Below are 18,797 nucleotides of genomic sequence, written 5' to 3' on the forward strand. Positions count from 1 at the left end.
TTATGTATTAGTGATCTATTTGTTGTAATCATCTATCCTTGCATTTGTTTATTACACAAAATAAATTATATTATCACACTTCTGGCCACATAGCGCTGATACTCACTGCACATGCCCATATTAACCTTAACCAGAGGGTTTAAAAAAAACAAACCAGTGTTTACATACCATATCTGCTTCTGCCGTGGCCTGGTGGACAAAAAATTGGTTAAGGGTTCCCCAAGCTTTCACGCCCCTCATGTTCTTCATGTGCCCACCACTAGAAGCATGCCTATGGAAAACGTGCGCCGGCACACAGTGCAGTGCGCTTTAAAGGTGTTATCGTGCATTTTCCCAGCCAGGTGTTTTCCTTTTCCCATTCCTCCCTGTACTTTTGCAGCCTTTTTTTTCTTTCTCTGGGGGGAACAAACATTGCTGCTCTAATGCTGGGCTTACACTGTGCGATATTGGGCCCATTTTGAGACGATTTTTGAGTCGTGCGACCGATTTGGTGATCGGCCCGATTTTGGCCTTCATCGTGCATCGTGTAGTATACGTGGGGTAACGAGAAGCGGCTGTGTCACCACAGCTGCTCACACTGCTCACGCGCAAACAAGTAAACGTCGGTGAAAAAGATGGAGCAGCACGGCTGTGCAGCCACAAAATTATCACGACCACAACAACCGTGAAAATAGTTGGATTTACATTGCTGCTCAATCACAGCTGCCTGATCAATGTTTTTCATTTGCAATTTAGCAAAGTTGATGGTGGTGGTGTGTCTGTGTGAGTGAAAGAGAGAGAGCGACAGATTTTCTGTTATAACCTTCATTTTATGGAGGCACAGTGTGAGCACTCAGGTCGCATCAGAGCATCGGGCGGTATAGTGTGAGACCCTGCATCGTGACCTACCAACTTCTAACCCCTGCGAGTCAATCGTGCAGTTTGAGCAGGAGCTGAATAACGTGACTGAAAAAATCGCACAGTGTCTGCCCAGCTTTAGGTGTACTGTCGTCCGAGACTTGCACCGCAGTGTCTGCATTTGTTTCCCTGTTGGCCATGCTTCTTGTTGTGGTCATCTGTTGTCTTCCGGTATTTTCTCCGTAAGTGACCTTTCCTCGACCAATGAGATGAGCGGTAATCTGAATTGTCATACTCGAATTATCATAAGTGTGCTGTCAGCTCATTGGTCACAAAGCAGGAGAGGGGCTGGGAATTATGTTTTCAAACAAAGCGTTAATTCCATTAACATTTATAGACTACTTTTGATTCTTACTGTATTACGGGACAAAGTGCGTCCCTTATTAGCTCAATACGGGACTTGTACTTTTGTTTCTAAATACGGGACGATTCCGTTTTTTAAGGGATGGTTGGCAACCCTACATCAACCCCACCCAAGATTGGGTACCAAGCCCCAAGTGCGAAAGGAGAAGGATCGTTTAATGCGAGAGCAACTGACCTGAAAGATAGGATCATGGCGAAGATTGAAACGTGGATCCCCCGTAGCCAATTACCAAGACTACGTGAAGTACCCTCAGAAGGTCTACCAGATGATGTGAATGCAGCACTATGGACGATACCTATGGCCTGATTACCGAGGCTAACCAGCTGATCTAGAGAGGCTTGGCTACAAGTTGAACAGCTACAAGAATCAATACCCCCCATGGAGAAGGAGATTGGAGGCTAAGATAAAGGTAGCATGGAGAGAGGTTAGCCAACTATCGGAGCTGCAGAAAGGTGCGATGAAGATGTTGGCCTTGGAAACTATAAAGCAATGACTTACAGCCTTGGCCAACCGCTTGAAGAGGTACAACAGAGAGATAGAAGGCAGGAGCCAAGGTGTACTCTTAGTGGCAGGGGAACAGTATGAGAACAGCACCCCCAAAGCTGGAGACTGAGGAATATTGGAAGAGCATACGGGAGAAGGACGCAACCCATAAGAGTAACCACACAGACCACAGCAACCTCCCTGAACAATCACAGTGGCAGACATCTAAGACAGTGTCTCCAATATGAAGAGTTGGACAGCACCAGGCCCCAACATGGTTCACACCCACTGGCTGAAAAAGCTAACTGTACTCCATGAGCGTCTGGCAGTACAAATGAACCAGCTGCTAGTCGATGAGAAACACCCAGAATTGTTAACTGAAAGCCTGACAGTCCTGATTCTCAAGGACCCCCAGAAGGGACCAGTCCCATCCAACCACCGACCAATAACCTGCCTCAGCACTAGATGGAAGCTCCTGTCAGTCATCATAGCGGCTAAGATGAAAAGGTACATAGGTCAATATATGAGCAAGGCACAGAAAGGAATTGGCAAGAATTCCAGAGGCGCAAAACACCAGCTACTGGTAGACGTAGCAGTCAGCCGAGACTGTGAGACTACGTTTCCCTACCTGTGCACTGCCTGGATTGATTACCAGAAGGCCTATGACTCCTGGATCCTGGAATGTCTAGAACAGTGGTTCTCAAACATTCCACAGTGAGTACCACCTCATAAAATATATGCCTCTTGAAGTACCACCATTATGACCGACATTAAAGGCTGGTCCGTAAAAATATTGTCAGACATAAACCAGTCCATGGCGCAAAAAAGGTTGGGGAATGGATTTAGACAATAGGCTGTTTACAGAGTAACGTTAAAGTTCGGTTTAAAAGGATAAAACAATGCTAGTGTTGCTGCTGCTGAGCCACCTCTTGGTCCTCCACCAGCCAAAACAACTTGATCAAGTTCTGTGTGGAAGCATTTTACACTCAGTGCTGCAGATTAGTGATGTGCGATACCACTGATTTCCTTTCCGATCTGATACCAAGTAATATTCAGGGTGGTATCGACGATACTGATCCGATACCGATACTTTGTACAAAAACTTATTTTATTTATTGTATCTCAAATTATAGCATCATAATGATTACAAGACATCAGATTACTTGTTCTAATTATTTAATAGTGCAGAGTTCATCATATAGAAATAAAAAAAACTGAAGTTGTGCGCTATTTGAACACCTTGCCTGCCTGCAGCACTAAAGGACTCCGTGAGAGACGTCTGTCTCGCCCTAGCAGCACCTGTCCCTGTCCTCCTCTTCAGTTCGCATCAACATACGCTCGTTATATTCTGTGATATGATTTACTCTGAGGTGTTTGACCATGTTAGTGATGTTGCCACAACCATACATGCCAATCCTCCCGATTTTTCCGGGAGAATACCGAATTTCAGTGCCCCTCCCGAAAATCTCCCGGAGCCACCATTCTCCCGAATTTTTCCAGATTTTCCACCCGGACAACAAAATTGAAAAACCATATTGCACAATTACGCTCAGCCATTGTTGTGAGTGCGCACGCCAAGAGGCTGCGAGACATTTATACAGCCGTGTTTCACACATGACTATGAAAGGCGGAAGAGGAAGTAGTTCCTTTGAATGTAGACAATCCAAATGTTATAGTTTCTTTCCACTGTGTTCCTGTTAATGATAAACTACAAATTTACCCTAAATTGCTAAAATATCGATATTTTAATGTGAGAATCGATTCTAGAACATAAATGATTGGTATCGGAGGAATCGATATTTCAGGATCGATCTGCACATCACTACTGCAGATGAAACCAAACTGATATGTAATGTGTGCAAAAGTCAGATCAGCAGAGGGAGAGATATCAAACATCTGTCAACATATGTTATGCATAATCACATGCACTTAAAGCATCTTATTCCTGGTACTGTCTGCCAACTCTCCCCACAAGCACCAAGCCCCCGACCAGCACCAATTCATCATCACAGCCATGTTCTGCCCCTGCAGCCGTTGACCACGCGGGCTGCCTCCAAACCAGCTGGAAAAGCGGCTGTGTGTGCTTTGTGAAGTTTGATTAGAACATGAATCAATCATGCAACTGCTGAAAGGAAGACTTGTGGCTCAAACCACAGGCTGTGTTTCCTCTTTTCTATGTGGCTCAGCCAGAAATCATGAGCTCCTTCAATTTCAGTGCAAAAAAAGCCATGAAGCAGAAGAGAAAGTTAGAAACTAAAGTTTTATGCACATGTAAGAATTACAGGACAAGGTTTTTTTCTGTAGGCTCATGTCTCTATTTTTGTGTGATATTCCATTTTAAAAAATAGTACCATCGGTGTTTTACTCAGCAGTTTTGACATTCACTCATCAAAAAGTGTTCTGCACTCTCCATTTGCAGTGACTTCAGAATGATTCAAAGACACAAACATCACCTACATGTCAGAACATAAAAGTGCTCAAACAAAACTTTTGAACTCTTCATCTGAAGCTGCTGCTGCTGACATGACCACACATTGAAATGTGACACATGATGGCAGTGCTGCCATGGCATGGCAAATGGCCTGCATTTGTATAGTGCTTTACTCAGTCCCTAAGGACCCCAAAGTGCTTTACACTACATTCAGTCATTCACCCATTCACACACTGGCAATAGCAAGCTACGTTGTAGCCACAGCTGCCCTGGGGCGCACTGACAGAGGCGAGGCTGCCGGACACAGGCGCCACCAGGCCCTCTGACCACCACCAGTAGGCAAACATGGGGTTAGTATCTTGCCCAAGGATATTTGGCATGCAGCCAGGAGGTAACCTGGGATCGAACCACCGATCTTCTGATTAGTGGCTGACCTGCTCTGCCACCTGAGCTACAGCCACCCGCCATGAAGTATCAAGACTGCAAAAGCAGCACAAGAGAGGAGCAAGAGTCACAGATTCACTACCTGCTTTTCCACGTCAGGCTCACAGAGGGGACTGGAGCCTATCCCAGCTGATACTGGGCTAGAGACTGGGTACACTCTAAACAGAGAGACAGAAAACCAACCACACTTACAACAAACACCTTTGATCTGTGGGAGGAAGCTGGACCTCCAGGAGGAAACCCATGCAGGCACACAGTGAACATGATAGACAGACAGCGAGACAGACAGACTTGTTTCAGCTCACTTTATTGAACATACAATAATGGCACTGCAGTGTAATAAAAAAAATACAAATACTATAAACAGAAGATACAGATTGATGTGTGTAAAAATAAACTTTTAAGGTTTGAATGAAAATGTTTCCATGCTGTTTATTTATTTAAACATTTACAATGAAAACAACAGAAACAATATAGCTAGCAGAGCACCAGTTTTAAAATATATTTTAGATGTTTAGCAGTAATGTGGTACCTCAGTATTCGGTAGAAAACCTTTTAGTATGGATGTAATAAGAGAAAAAGTCCCATTGACTCTCCACGACACCTTGTGGCACAAATCGGTATTACATGAAAGTATGGGGCAGATCTCAAGAAAACTGGGAAAACGCTGATACACAGTAAAAAGGCTGCTGAGCATAACGTCAGAGCAGTTACTTCCCATTATGTTGACAGCTTTAGTTCATCTCAAAGTCAGAGCTCTTTTGAGCCAACAATCCCTTTAACGTTAACTAGTAATGACTTCATGAACTTCTTCACAAATAAAATTTTTATCATTAGAGAAAAAATTACCAGTAATCATCCCACAGATGTAATATTATCTACAGCTACTCTTAGTACCATTGATGTTAAGTTAGACTCTTTTTCTCTAATTGATCTTTCTGAGTTAACTTCAATAATTACTTCCTCGAAACCATCAACGTGTCTTTTAGACCCCATTCCTACAAAACTGCTCAAAGAAGTCCTGCCATTAATTGATTCTTCGATCTTAAATATGATCAACCTATCTCTAATAATCGGCTATGTACCACAGGCCTTCAAGCTGGCTGTAGTTAAACCTTTACTCAAAAAGCCATCTCTAGACCCAGCAGTCTTAGCTAATTATAGGCCAATCTCCAACCTTCCTTTCATATCAAAAATCCTTGAAAGAGTAGTTGTCAAACAGCTAACAGATCATCTGCAGAGGAATGGTTTATTTGAAGAGTTTCAGTCAGGTTTCAGAGCTCATCACAGCACAGAAACAGCTTTAGTGAAGGTTACAAATGATCTTCTTATGGCCTCTGACAGTGGACTCATCTCTGTGCTTGTCCTGCTAGACCTTAGTGCAGCGTTCGATACTGTCGACCATAATATCCTATTAGAGCGATTAGAACATGCTGTAGGTATTAGAGGTACTGCGCTGCAGTGGTTTGTATCATATCTATCTAATAGACTCCAATTTGAGAATGTAAATGGAGAGTCCTCTTCACACAGTGAGGTTAATTATGGAGTTCCACAGGGTTCAGTGCTAGGACCAATTCTGTTTACATTATACATGCTTCCCTTAGGCAGTATCATTAGAAGACATAGCATACATTTTCACTGCTATGCAGATGACACCCAGCTCTATCTGTCCATGAAGCCAGATAACACACACCAATTAGTTAAACTGCAGGAATGTCTTAAAGACATAAAGACCTGGATGGCTGCTAACTTTCTGCTTCTTAATTCAGATAAAACTGAGGTTATTGTACTCGGCCCTGAAAAGCCTAAAAATATGGTATCTAACCAGATTCTTACTCTGGATGGCATTACCTTGGCCTCCAGTAATGCTGTGAGGAACCTTGGAGTCATTTTTGACCAGGACATGTCCTTCAACGCACATATTAAACAAATATGTAAGACTGCGTTCTTCCATTTGCGCAACATCTCTAAAATTAGAAATATCCTGTCTCAGAGTGACGCTGAAAAACTAGTTCATGCATTTATTACTTCCAGGCTGGACTACTGTAATTCATTATTATCAGGATGTCCAAAAAACTCACTGAAAAGCCTTCAGCTAATCCAAAATGCTGCAGCAAGAGTACTGACAGGGACTAGAAAGAGAGAGCATATTTCTCCTGTTTTGGCTTCCCTTCATTGGCTTCCTGTTAAGTCCAGAATTGAATTCAAAATCCTGCTCCTCACATACAAGGTCTTAAATAATCAGGCCCCATCTTATCTTAATGACCTTGTAGTACCATATCACCCTATTAGAGCACTTCGCTCTCGCTCTGCAGGCCTACTTGTTGTTCCTAGAGTATTTAAAAGTAGAATGGGAGGGAGAGCCTTCAGTTTTCAGGCCCCTCTTCTGTGGAAACAGCTTCCAGTTTGGATTCGGGAGACAGACACTATCTCTACTTTTAAGATTAGGCTTAAAACTTTCCTTTTTGCTAAAGCATATAGTTAGGGCTGGACCAGGTGACCCTGAATCCTCCCTTAGTTATGCTGCAATAGACATAGGCTGCCGGGGGATTCCCATGATGCATTGAGTTTTTCCTTTTTCCTTTCCAGTCACCTTTCTCACTCACTATGTGTTAATAGACCTCTCTGCATTGAATCATATCTGTTATTAACCTCTGTCTCTCTTCCACAGCATGTCTTTATCCTGTCTTCCTTCTCTCACCCCAACCGGTCGCAGCAGATGGCCGCCCCTCCCTGAGCCTGGTTCTGCCGGAGGTTTCTTCCTGTTAAAAGGGAGTTTTTCCTTCCCACTGTCGCCAAAGTGCTTGCTCATAGGGGGTCATATGATTGTTGGGTTTTTCTCTGTATCTATGAAGCGCCTTGAGGCGACTTATGTTGTGATTTGGCGCTATATAAATAAAATTGAATTGAATTGAATTGAATCTTGGAGGGCTATAATCTTTTTTAAATGAAAATGAGTGCCTTTAAATGAAAGCTCTCTTTCAGTGGATTCATGCACAACACTGAAGAGCTGTAACATGTACTCTCAGTCCGACACACAACAACAACAACACACTTTATTTATGTCACACTTTTATTTACAAAGTTGCAAAGTGCTTCACAGAAAGACATTTACAATATATTAAAAATCAAAGAAATATTTAAAAATATAAAAACAGATCTACAGTACATTAATGTCCATTAAAAATATTATCTAAAGGGAGAGAAACAAGTGAAACACACTGAGTCATTCTTTCAGAAGGAAGTATAAACTCAGGCTATCAGGATCATTGCTTTGAATTCAAAATCTTCTCCTTTTCACTCAAAGTCACTTCAACTTTTAAGAGACTTTAAAGAGAAAAAGAGAAAAACAGCTAAAGAGCTGCTGTTAAGACTTTAGAGCTGTGGCTGAATTTGGATTGACATCATTGTAGTCAGAGCTCTCCTCTGGGTCACCACGTTGCCCTGTTGATGTGATCAAATGAAAGCATTTCAAAACAAACACCCTCTGGTTTGTCCACAAATGCATTTATTATCAGTGAGAATAATTACCAATGTATATTTTGCATTTCAAATCTCACATTTTGTGCACTCACTTGTCTTGTTAATAACTTTGAGCTGAATCACACATGTGACATTGGCGAAATCACCTTCTGCTGGACCTGAAATAATAATCTGATTGACTTTAATGTTAAACACAGTTATTGTATAATCATCCAGCTTCCACAAGAAGCTGTAAACTTTACCATTTTCAGTGTTTTCACATCTTCTGACTGTCTCATAGACACAACGATCACCTGCAGGTCAGAGAAAATCAGTCACCTCATGTCTGTGATACTAATTTAAACACAAATATTCTTGCAAATAACATTTATATTAAAAGCTGCAGCAGATGTAATAAGTACAGTCTTGTTGCAAATAGCATCAGAATATTTAAAAGTAGTTGAAAAACTAACCATCAAAAAGAGAGGAGTAGTCTTGCTGCTGATCTTCATCCTGATTGAGCGTCTGCTCGTTAGCAGCACCTTTATTAAAAATATAAAATAAGGCATTCACTTTTACATGGTCCTCATGATACATTTGTGTCTTTGAATAATAAAGATTTGTAGAAAGTAAAGGAAAAGGTCTCACTGTTGGTTCTTCTGCAGCGATACAACAAAAGCAGGAGAATAATAATGAGAGAGACTCCACAAACCAGTCCAACCATCAACCACACAGGAGAAGAAGAGCTGTCAGCTCCTGACATGGTTACTGTAACACAAACAAGAATTCATTAATAAACCTTAATTATATTCGATATAATAATTTATAATAATTATATAATTATTTTTATATAATTATTATATTTATAATAATATAATAATTTTATAAAAGATCCAGTTCATCTATTTTCTTCGACTAGGAACAAATCTCTAAAGAACAGTCTGAAAAACTTAAAAATGACTTTATTCATCTGCTGAGCCCTCTGAAGAGATCTGTGAGCCATGTCTATGTTTCTGGTTCCTTCTCTGGCCGGGGTGACAGTCATTTTAGCAGATTGCTGCTTCTTGCTCTATCCATGGTGTTTACTACACTCATAACTTCAATCTCTTCTGAGAACACAGTTGTTTAGAGATGATGGCGACACACATGCAAACTACATGGAAATCTTATCCACAGAAAAATATTTTTAATAATGGTTCATTTCTATGCTCTGACAATAATGCAGCATTTCTTCATAAAATCTTCTATTCACTAAACAACCTACCAAGCTTAAAACTCATAATATGTGGTGACGTAAATGCTTTGCTGGAGACTATACTGGACTTTGTCCAATAACAGAACAGAAGTGTGATTTTAAAACAATATGGAGCAGTTCCATGTTTGGAACACAGAAGTTTTTCTCATTTCTGTGTTAACAAACTCAAACTTGCTAAATTTGTTAGTACAGATCACACAATGACCTCTTAGTCTAACAGAAATAAAATAATTAAGCTTACAGGTTTCCACAACTGTGACGTCACTGCTGTCCTCTGTGTAGTAAACTGGATCTCCTCTCCCTCCTCTGCAGTGGTACAGACCTCCTTGTGAGACATTAATAACTCTGTTTGCTTCATTTCCTCTCATGAGCTGAGCTTTAGAAGAGACTGAATCACGTCTGAACCAGTCAAACTTCCAGCCAGCAGAGCCCTCCACAGAGCAGCTCAGTGTCACACTGCCCCCTGCTGGTATGACTGAACTTTGTGCTGTCAGCGTGGCTCTGGGTTTACTTGCTGTTGAGTTTACAGAAAAAAACGTCATAAGATTATGACTTGCGTCAGGGAAAAAAATAATAATAAATAAAGATATTCATTTAATAATACTCTACAGTGACACTACACTGAATCGTGTCTGTTATTTCTGTGGAACCTGCATCATATTTACACCGAGCCTATTCCCCTACATCGGTGTTCATTAATGTTTATCCTTATCTTTGTCATGTGTCTGTGACAGTAAAATCAGATAAACGAAATGAGGCCATGTTGGAGGTTTTGGTTCAGCTTTTATTACTGAATTAAGGTGCAGCATCTGATGCTCTATTTCCCAGAATGTAACCCCGCTCTAGTTTTATAAAGAGATGTTTAATTCCTGTAGGTTGAAACACAAAGCCTTAATGCAGGAAAAAACTGAATATCTAAACTAGACTGACAAAAGATTTTCTTTAGTAAAAACATTTGTCATCTGCATCCAGAGTAAAGAAACTGGTTCTTTCGTTTGACCTTCCGTTTCATAAACTGTGTCCTGGTGGTTTTAATGTAACCTCACTGAAAGACAAACAGACTGATATCATTGCTGTGATTGTCCTTTCTGCTCTCAGTGTGGCTCTGACTCTGACTGGCACCAAACACAAGTTTATAATGTGACACAGGCAATCTGTCTTACTTCAAAACTAGACTAACGATGCACCTGATTTATTTATTAAGACAGTTATCTCTTTATATTCCTCTTTAAATGAATCATTGCAGAGTCATAGTGCACTCAGCTATGTGTCTGATTTTTGGAGGGTCTGGATTGTTTCTTGATGTTGAGTTTAAACTGAAGTAGAAATGAAAACAGGAAACTTCAGTTTGAATCGTAGACCAGCTTACATGAAACTGTCAGTCTGAAGGCATCACTCCATCCTGTTAAGAGATAGTCACTGCTACCCCGACATCTGTAGTCTCCACTGTGGGACACTGAAACTCTGCTGATCCTGTATTCACTGGATGTTGGAGGGCTGTTTGTGTTGGGTGCTGTCCATTCATATTTCCACACCTTTCCTTCACCTCCCTGAATCTCACATCTGAGCGTGATTGTCTCACCAGTGAATATCTGAGACCAGCTGTGCTGCAGCGTCACATTGATCCTGTTGGAAACTTTCCACAGTAAAATTCCTCAGTTAGCACACAAAAGGAATAAATGAACATTTTTATAATCCCTGTGGCTGAATCTCCTCCTGCTGGCTGATTGAAGATATAAAACAAAAATGGTTTCTAACAAAAGGCCAATTAACAAGATTCAGAAGTTTGCAGCTTGAAATCCTAACAGAATAAAAACAGATGCAGAAAACTGGAATGAATGTTTTATGTTCACCTTTCTGTTTAGATCAATAACTTTAAAGCAGCTGAATTCATTTTAAGCATTTATCCTCTGATTCAAATATATAAAGGAGGATGGAGTGGTTTCCAGTAACAAGGAATGGTGAGCAACCACTGCATCATTCACCATTATTTCCATCTAGATATAAAATAATTTTGAGATTGTGGCGCGTGTGGTTTGTGGCTCAAGTGCAGTGGAGGGGTGGAGATGGGGGAAATCATCTGATCACACGTCCCCTTATATCAGTAGGACGCCGGGGCCTGGACGGGAGAGAAGAGTCTGGATCTGTGCCATAGTCACGGGCACGGAGACAACAAGGAGTGACTGGAGAGGTGATCTATAAAGAAACTCCACTGTAAATAAAACAACACAGTGTCCGTGGTCCTGGGTTAGAGGACTGGAGACGTTACAGATAGAATGTTTGGGTCAATTATGAACTTTTTTTTTCTTTGACTATAGTGTGTGTGTGTGTGTGTGTGTGTGTGTGTGTGTGTGTGTGTGTGTGTGTGTGTGTGTGTGCGTGTGTGTGTGTGTGAGAGAGAGAGAGAGAGTTTATACTTAGTGTGTTAATCAGAAACATCAGGGGGGCTGTACTCTATTACAAACAGGACAAAACCTTATTTGTATTTTTATTCTACAACTGTTTATTAATTAAAAGCATTGGTGGCAGTTTAGCTTAATGGGTGAGCAGGTGACCTTATTCCTTAAGGTCCGGGTTCGAGTCTGACCCTTTGCTGCATGTCTCCCCCTCTCCTTCTCTTGCCACTGTCCTGTCTGTCTACAGTGGGATGCAAACGTTTGGGCAACCTTGTTAATAGTCATTATTTTCCTGTATAAATCGTTGGTTGTTACAATAAAAAATGTCAGTTAAATATATCATATAGATGATATTTGAGAAGTGAAATGAAGTTTATTGGATTTACAGAAAGTGTGCAATAATTGTTCAAACAAAATCAGGCAGGTGCATAAATTTGGGCACTGTTGTCATTTTATTGATTCCAAAACCTTTAGAACTAATTATTGGAACCCAAATTGGCTCGGTAAGCTCAGTGACCCCTGACCTACATACATAGGTGAATCCAATAATGAGAAAGAGTATTTAAGGGGGTCAATTGTAAGTTTCCCTCCTCTTTTAATTTTCTCTGAAAAGTAGCAACATGGGGATCTCAAAACAACTTTCAAATGACCTGAAGACAAAGTTTGTTCACCATCATGGTTTAGGGGAAGGATACAGAAAGCTGTCTCAGAGATTTAAGCTGCCTGTTTCCACAGTTAGGAACATGTTGAGAAAATGGAAGACCACAGGCTCAGTTCAAGTTAAGGCTCGAAGTGGCAGACCAAGAAAAATCTCGGATAGACAGAAGCGACGAATGGTGAGAACAGTCAGAGTCGACTCACAGGCCAGCACCAAAGACCTACAACATCATCTTGCAGCTGATGGAGTCACTGTGCATCGTTCAACCATTCGGCGCACTTTACACAAGGAGATGCGAGAGTGATGGAGAGGAAGCCTTTTCTCTGCCCACAGCACAAACAGAGCTGCTTGAGGTTTGCTAAAGCACATTTGGACAAGCCAGCTTCATTCTGGAATAAGGTGTTGTGGACTGATGAAACTAAAATTGAGTTATTTGGACATAACAAGGGGCGTCATGCATGGAGGAAAAAGAACACAGCATTCCAAGAAAAACACCTGCTACCTACAGTAAAATATGGTGGTGGTTCCATCATGCTGTGGGGCTGTGTGGCCAGTGCAGGGACTGGGAATCTCGTCAAAGTTGAGGGACACATGGATTCCACTCAGTATCAGCAGATTCTGGAGACCAATGTCCAGGAATCAGTGACAAAGCTGAAGCTGCGCCGGGGCTGGATCTTTCAACAAGACAACGACCTGAAACACTGCTCAAAATCCACTAAGGCTTTCATGCAGAGAAACAAGTACAACGTTCTGGAACGGCCATCTCAGCCCAGATCTGAATATTATTGAAAATCTGTGGTGTGAGTTAAAGAGAGCTGTCCATGCTCGGAAACCATCAAACCTGAATGAACTAGAGATGTTTTGTAAAGAGGAATGGTCCAAAATACCTTCAACCACAATCCAGACTCTCATTGGAACCTACATGAAGTGTTTACAGGCTGCAATTTCTGCAAAAGGCGGATCTACTAAATATTGATTTCATTTCTTTTTGTGGTGCCCAAATTTATGCACCTGCCTGATTTTGTTTAAACAATTATTGCACACTTTCTGTAAATCCAATAAACTTCATTTCACTTCTCAAATATCACTGTGTGTGTCTCCTATATGATATATTTAACTGACATTTTTTATTGTAACAACCAACGATTTATACAGGAAAATAATGACTATTAACAAGGTTGCCCAAACTTTTGCATCCCACTGTAGACTGTTTGTGTCCATTAAAGGCTAAAAAGCTTAAAAAAAAACAAATCAAAAAAGCATTCATGGTTCATTCAAACATTTCAAGTGTGATTATTGCTTCACGGCTCATGATGATATCAATGACTGTAGCTGTGCTTCTAGGCCATGTGTCTACAGAGCCACAAACACCGGTCTTATTGCTCACTGAGTGACTGCAAGATGTACATTGTTTGTCTCTCACAGAAAAAGATGTTTGATGGTCCCAGAACATGAAGTTCTTTACACCCTTCGCTGTGTTTCACTGTGTTTCACCCTCTTCACTGATCCTCGGTTAATCACGTGAGAATCACGGGGCCCAGAAAAATCTCTATCAAACTATCCAACACTGAGCTAACTGAGTATCTTCAGAGTAATTAAAAAAGGTTTTTATGACAGCTCCACAGCCATTGGTCAAGATGGCCTGGGAAATAAGCCTATCGCACAGAGTGATGTGATCTGTCCAAAAACTGTAATTTATAACAGCAACCTGAGGATCAGGGGCCAAAATACATCTATGAATGACTGAACCATACATTTAATTTCTGACTGATTAACTTATTATCATAAAAAAATAAAAACATTATTATTTAATATTATAACCAAATTATTGTTAATTATTATTTTATGACAGTTTTATTATCATAACTAAGTTGACAGGTTGGGGCCATAGAAAATTATGTTTGGTCGTTATATGATCCCTCTCTGGTCTCCTCCAAACTCTGGAGAACCTGCGATGCTTAGTTTCAAATTAAATGTTTAAACTCACCAGTTTCCTGAATGGTGACTGGATCACTTTGTGCTATGAGTAAAGTTGTGTCTGTTCTCCGTCCTCTGCATTGGTATTTTCCTCCTTTAGAGATCCACTTTATCTGATCCAACAGCTTCTGTGGACTTCACTGCAGGTGAGGTTTCTCTGACCCACTCATATTTTAAGTCAGCAGAGTGTTTCACATCACAGGTCAGTGTCACACTGCCCCCTGCTGGTATGGTTGTGTTGTCTGCTATTAAAGTGATATTTACTCCATGTCCTGTAATGAAGAAATACAAAAAAACCACCATGAAAGTATTTGATGTAAATTGAGCGAAAAAATATCACAACACAACTGAAAGTCAGTGGAGTTTGGAGTTACATATTAGAGAGCTTCCAATTTCAGTTTTTACCATCACAAAAAAGTCAAATGTGGGAATATTTGATAAAAATAAAGAGGACGTAGAAATCTCAAGTGTGTCGTGATTCCAGATCTAGTTTTGTTTTTTTGAGTTTTTTGAGGTTGAATTGTTTGTTTGTTCGTGTTTGTAGTTTATTGATCTTCATTTATTTTTGGGCATTTTTAGAGCCTTTAGTTCTTCTAATAATTTAGTCTGAAAGTTTAATTTGTTCCCTCATTGTTCCCTGTCTCATCCTCCGGGGTCAGTCCCCCTTTGTTTACTTTCTTTTGTGTATGTTACTGTTTAGTTATTATCCTCACTTCCTGCTTTATTTTGGTATTCATTTGTTTCTTGTGTCTTATGTTGAGTTTTACTTCCCTCTTAGTTTGTGTGTGTGTGTGTGTGTGTGTGTGTGTGTGTGTGTGTGTGTGTGTGTGTGTGTGTGTGTGTGTGTGTGTGTGTGTGTGTGTGTGTGAGATAAGTTTCACTTTTTCTTATTCAGTCTGTCTCAGAGTGCATTTGGCTCCTCATCTTTCAACACATGACTTTTTTGTGCACAGTATCAGTAACTTTAAACAGCTGTTTAGGTTCAATGATTTATCCACTAATAAAATGTAGCACACAGGTCACAAGGTCAAAAACAAAAATACATTAAGAAGTTTCACATATTTAAAAATGATTCTTTATCATGGAGCAAAGATGAGGTCACATCATTCACGTTTACAAGTGTTTCAAAATGAATTTTCTCAAACTTTGGAGAATCCAAGCTGTTTTATTGCAGATTAATTTTTTTTTAACTCACCAGTTTCACTAATGATGACTGAGTCACTTTCTTTAATGAGTAAATTTGTGCCTTTTATACGTCCTCTACAGGTGTAGATGCCGACTTCAGAGGTCACAAGTACTCTGTTTGATTCACCAGCTACTGCGGTCTTCTCAGAGTTTTCAGAGGGTTCTCTTAACCACTCATATTTTAAGTCAGTAGAGTACTTCACATGACAGGTCAGTGTCACACTGCCCCCTGCTGGTATGGTTAATCTGTCTGCTGTCAGAGTGGCCTTCACTCCAAGTTCTGTAATTTAGAAAAAGATCAAAAAGAATAAAATTGTTGCTCTGAATCTTTGATGCAAACTTAAATAATGTGAATCATCTTTTGCAGCCACACAATTCAACACACTGAACATCTACAGAGACTTTGGAGTGACGTGTTAAACAGCTTCTAATCAAAACACCAAATGAGGGATGAAGGTAACAAACTCTATGCTGAGCTCAGAGCAGCATTTGGTTACCATGTTCATGTTGGTTTTTCCTTTAATTTGTCGTCTGTGTGGAGCTTTTGATAATTAGCATTTTTATAGCTCCAAGAGGTAATACAATGCAATACAGTTTTATTTATATTGTACATTTAAAAACCCGAAGGCACACCAAAGTGCTTCACAGTAATACGGAGAATCAACATAAGTCAATAACAGGGTACAAATTGGGCACCAGCACAGACAGAATAGAGGCACTAACAGACCAGAGGAGTTAGATAAATACAAAATCCACTAAGAAGAAAAAAACAGCAACAAAATTAATAATAAATAAAATAAATAAATAATAAATTTAATAAAATTTAATAAAAAATTTATAATCCAAAAATTAATCCAAAAAATCCCACTATATGAAACAACATACAATCCAACAACATAACTCAGTGAGATAAACTGCACTACACACACTGTTGATATTTTCAGATCAGATAAACATGAAAAGAAAATCCACATGTATGAAGCCACAGCTCTTCAGCAAATATACAGTTTGTATCGTGGCTGTGTGCTTGAGTGCTCACACACTTAACATGGTTATATTAACATTTTAACCAATAATCTCAATGAAATGTTTGGTTTATGATACAAAATATAACACAGAGGACGTCATTTAGAGCAACACAGGAGAAGCTAAATACTAGTTAAGATCAACACACATGATATAAAGGGAAGAAAAAACAGTTTCTCACCTTCAGTGTTTCCATGTCTGACTGTACTGAGCACTAAAATAATGAATGAAACATCATCAGACATTATACAACTGACAAAATCACAATAAATATATAAACTGAGGCTTTTTAAATCTTCACATGGCACAGTTATCATCAAATTTATGTGTTTCTATTAGCTGTGAAACCGGCTGGAAACATGAAAAAAAAAAAAACTAGTCTGCTGTGTTGAAGCTGTCAGGTAAACAGGTTAAAGCAGTGATACACTGTAATTGTCACCAGTGAGAAACATTTTCCTTCATCGCTGCCATTCAAACAGTAAAGGTGTGTATTGTACTCACAGAATAACCCCAGCAAACAGAGCAAAGAGTGCCCCATCCTCACGTCCAGCCCTGCACGCTGATCTGCATCTAATCTCAAAGTGTTCGACTTTGCATTGATAAAGAGAAGCTGCACTTCATGTAGATAAGACCAGAGTTTATATTCAGCTCCTCCTTCTATCGCCTCTCTGTGCTTCCTTCCTTTTACACCAACCACAAACAGCTCCTGTAGCTTTGACCACAGCAGTTGTGTGACGTGTTCATGTTCAAACTTTTTCTTGTTTTGCTGTGAAGAGCTGCATGTGAAAACAATATTGGGCCATTCACCTCTTCTGTTTCTCCTTCATTAGTGCCTGAAAACCAATATGAAGGTGTTTTATTATCACCTACGCAGCTGAAATGGTAAATAAGACTCCTACACTTTCCTATAAACGTCACAGTTAATGAGACCTTTTCTTAATCTATAAAATAAGGTTTCTTTCTTTCTTGTTTCCCTGTTGTCTTCACTTGATCCACTTTGCTTCTGTCTGCCTCTGTGTCCCACCTTTACTGACATTTATTTAATAATTTTAGTGCTTTTACTTCAAGTTTATAGTGTCATCTCCACGCCCACCGTGTCTTGTTTAAGTGTCTATTTTGCCAAAGTGTCTGACATTTTATTTCCCTTAATATCCACATGTGCTGGAACACAAATGAGTCTGATTTAATGCCGTGCATGTTTCTCTGTTTTCACACAGGTGAAGTCAGCTGAAATGAAAGAAGTGTTGGAAGGTCTTTTCCTTCAGCACAGCACAGAGCAGGTATAAATAAATACTAATCTATAGGAGGAGTGTTGGTGACCACACTGGCACCCAGTGGGGCATCACTAGTGTTTAGATGCTGTTTTGTTTCTCCTCATCACTTGCTAGAAAGTAGGTGTCTCTGCGCTAGTAGAGCAGTAATGTGCCTGTTGTACAATGTAAGTACAATGATAAGCTTAAATGAATGTTTTAGGTCTGATGTTTCTGAAATTCTTGTGAGATCAGTTAATGATCAAAATGGAGTGGAGTGCAAAATTATAATACTGCGACTTCTCTGAGTCATGCTGACCACGATTGATGCAGAGCTTTAGTACTCTGTGATGTTCTGTCTCCATCTTTCATATGAGATTCATCACATGTACAAATTATCTTTTCCTTTGACTTCATCCTGTGACAGCAGCACACAGTAAATGTTCTACTTCAGTCCTCTGTGTCAGATACATGCAGACTGCTGTCATGCTCTGAACTGTTAGTGACCGCTTTGCAAATAATACTCACATCTGCTTATTTCAGGTTTGCATGATAATGCAGTTACAACCTGCTTGTGTTGTTAGTCTGTCAATAATCTCAAACAGGAAACAAAAATCAAACATAAAATGTTCAAATGTCAAAAGATTTTATTTCTATCTTCTAGCTACAGATGCAAAAAAATGATCAGAAACACAAAAATATACATGAAATACATTCAAATGTATTCACTGCCTATGATATAATTCTTATTTATATAATGTACGAGATCTTTGGACAAACACAGTTAAAGTATTTGTTGGTGCCCATATCAGTATTTACTTGTGAAACACTGCAAACACTGACTTTAAGTTGTGCTGTCAGATACTAAAGATCACATATTTCACACTTTGTCCTCACTGCTGTTGGAACATGTTAGATACATTCAAGGTTTATTACAAAATCTTTAATAAAAAACTGAATATAAAAAGC

General features: G+C 39.8%; 1 protein-coding gene and 1 long non-coding RNA gene across 2 annotated transcripts in view; both read right to left on the reverse strand.

Annotated features, from left to right (window-relative positions):
• The window catches only part of LOC146674660 (titin-like), a 414,653-nt gene that overhangs the window by 249,340 nt on the left and 146,516 nt on the right, over positions 1 to 18,797 (reverse strand). The window lies entirely within an intron of this gene.
• On the reverse strand, positions 15,699 to 17,179 carry LOC146674666 (uncharacterized). Its single transcript, XR_014909559.1, has 3 exons — positions 17,080 to 17,179; positions 16,760 to 16,792; positions 15,699 to 15,832 (listed from the first exon to the last, which is right to left on the reverse strand). It is a non-coding gene; the product is annotated as an uncharacterized LOC146674666 (long non-coding RNA).

This window comes from Rhamphochromis longiceps, linkage group LG3 (assembly GCF_057381845.1).
Source record: "Rhamphochromis longiceps isolate RC_006_pf linkage group LG3, R_longiceps_female_GT1.1, whole genome shotgun sequence".
NCBI classification, from domain to species: Eukaryota; Metazoa; Chordata; class Actinopteri; order Cichliformes; family Cichlidae; genus Rhamphochromis; species Rhamphochromis longiceps.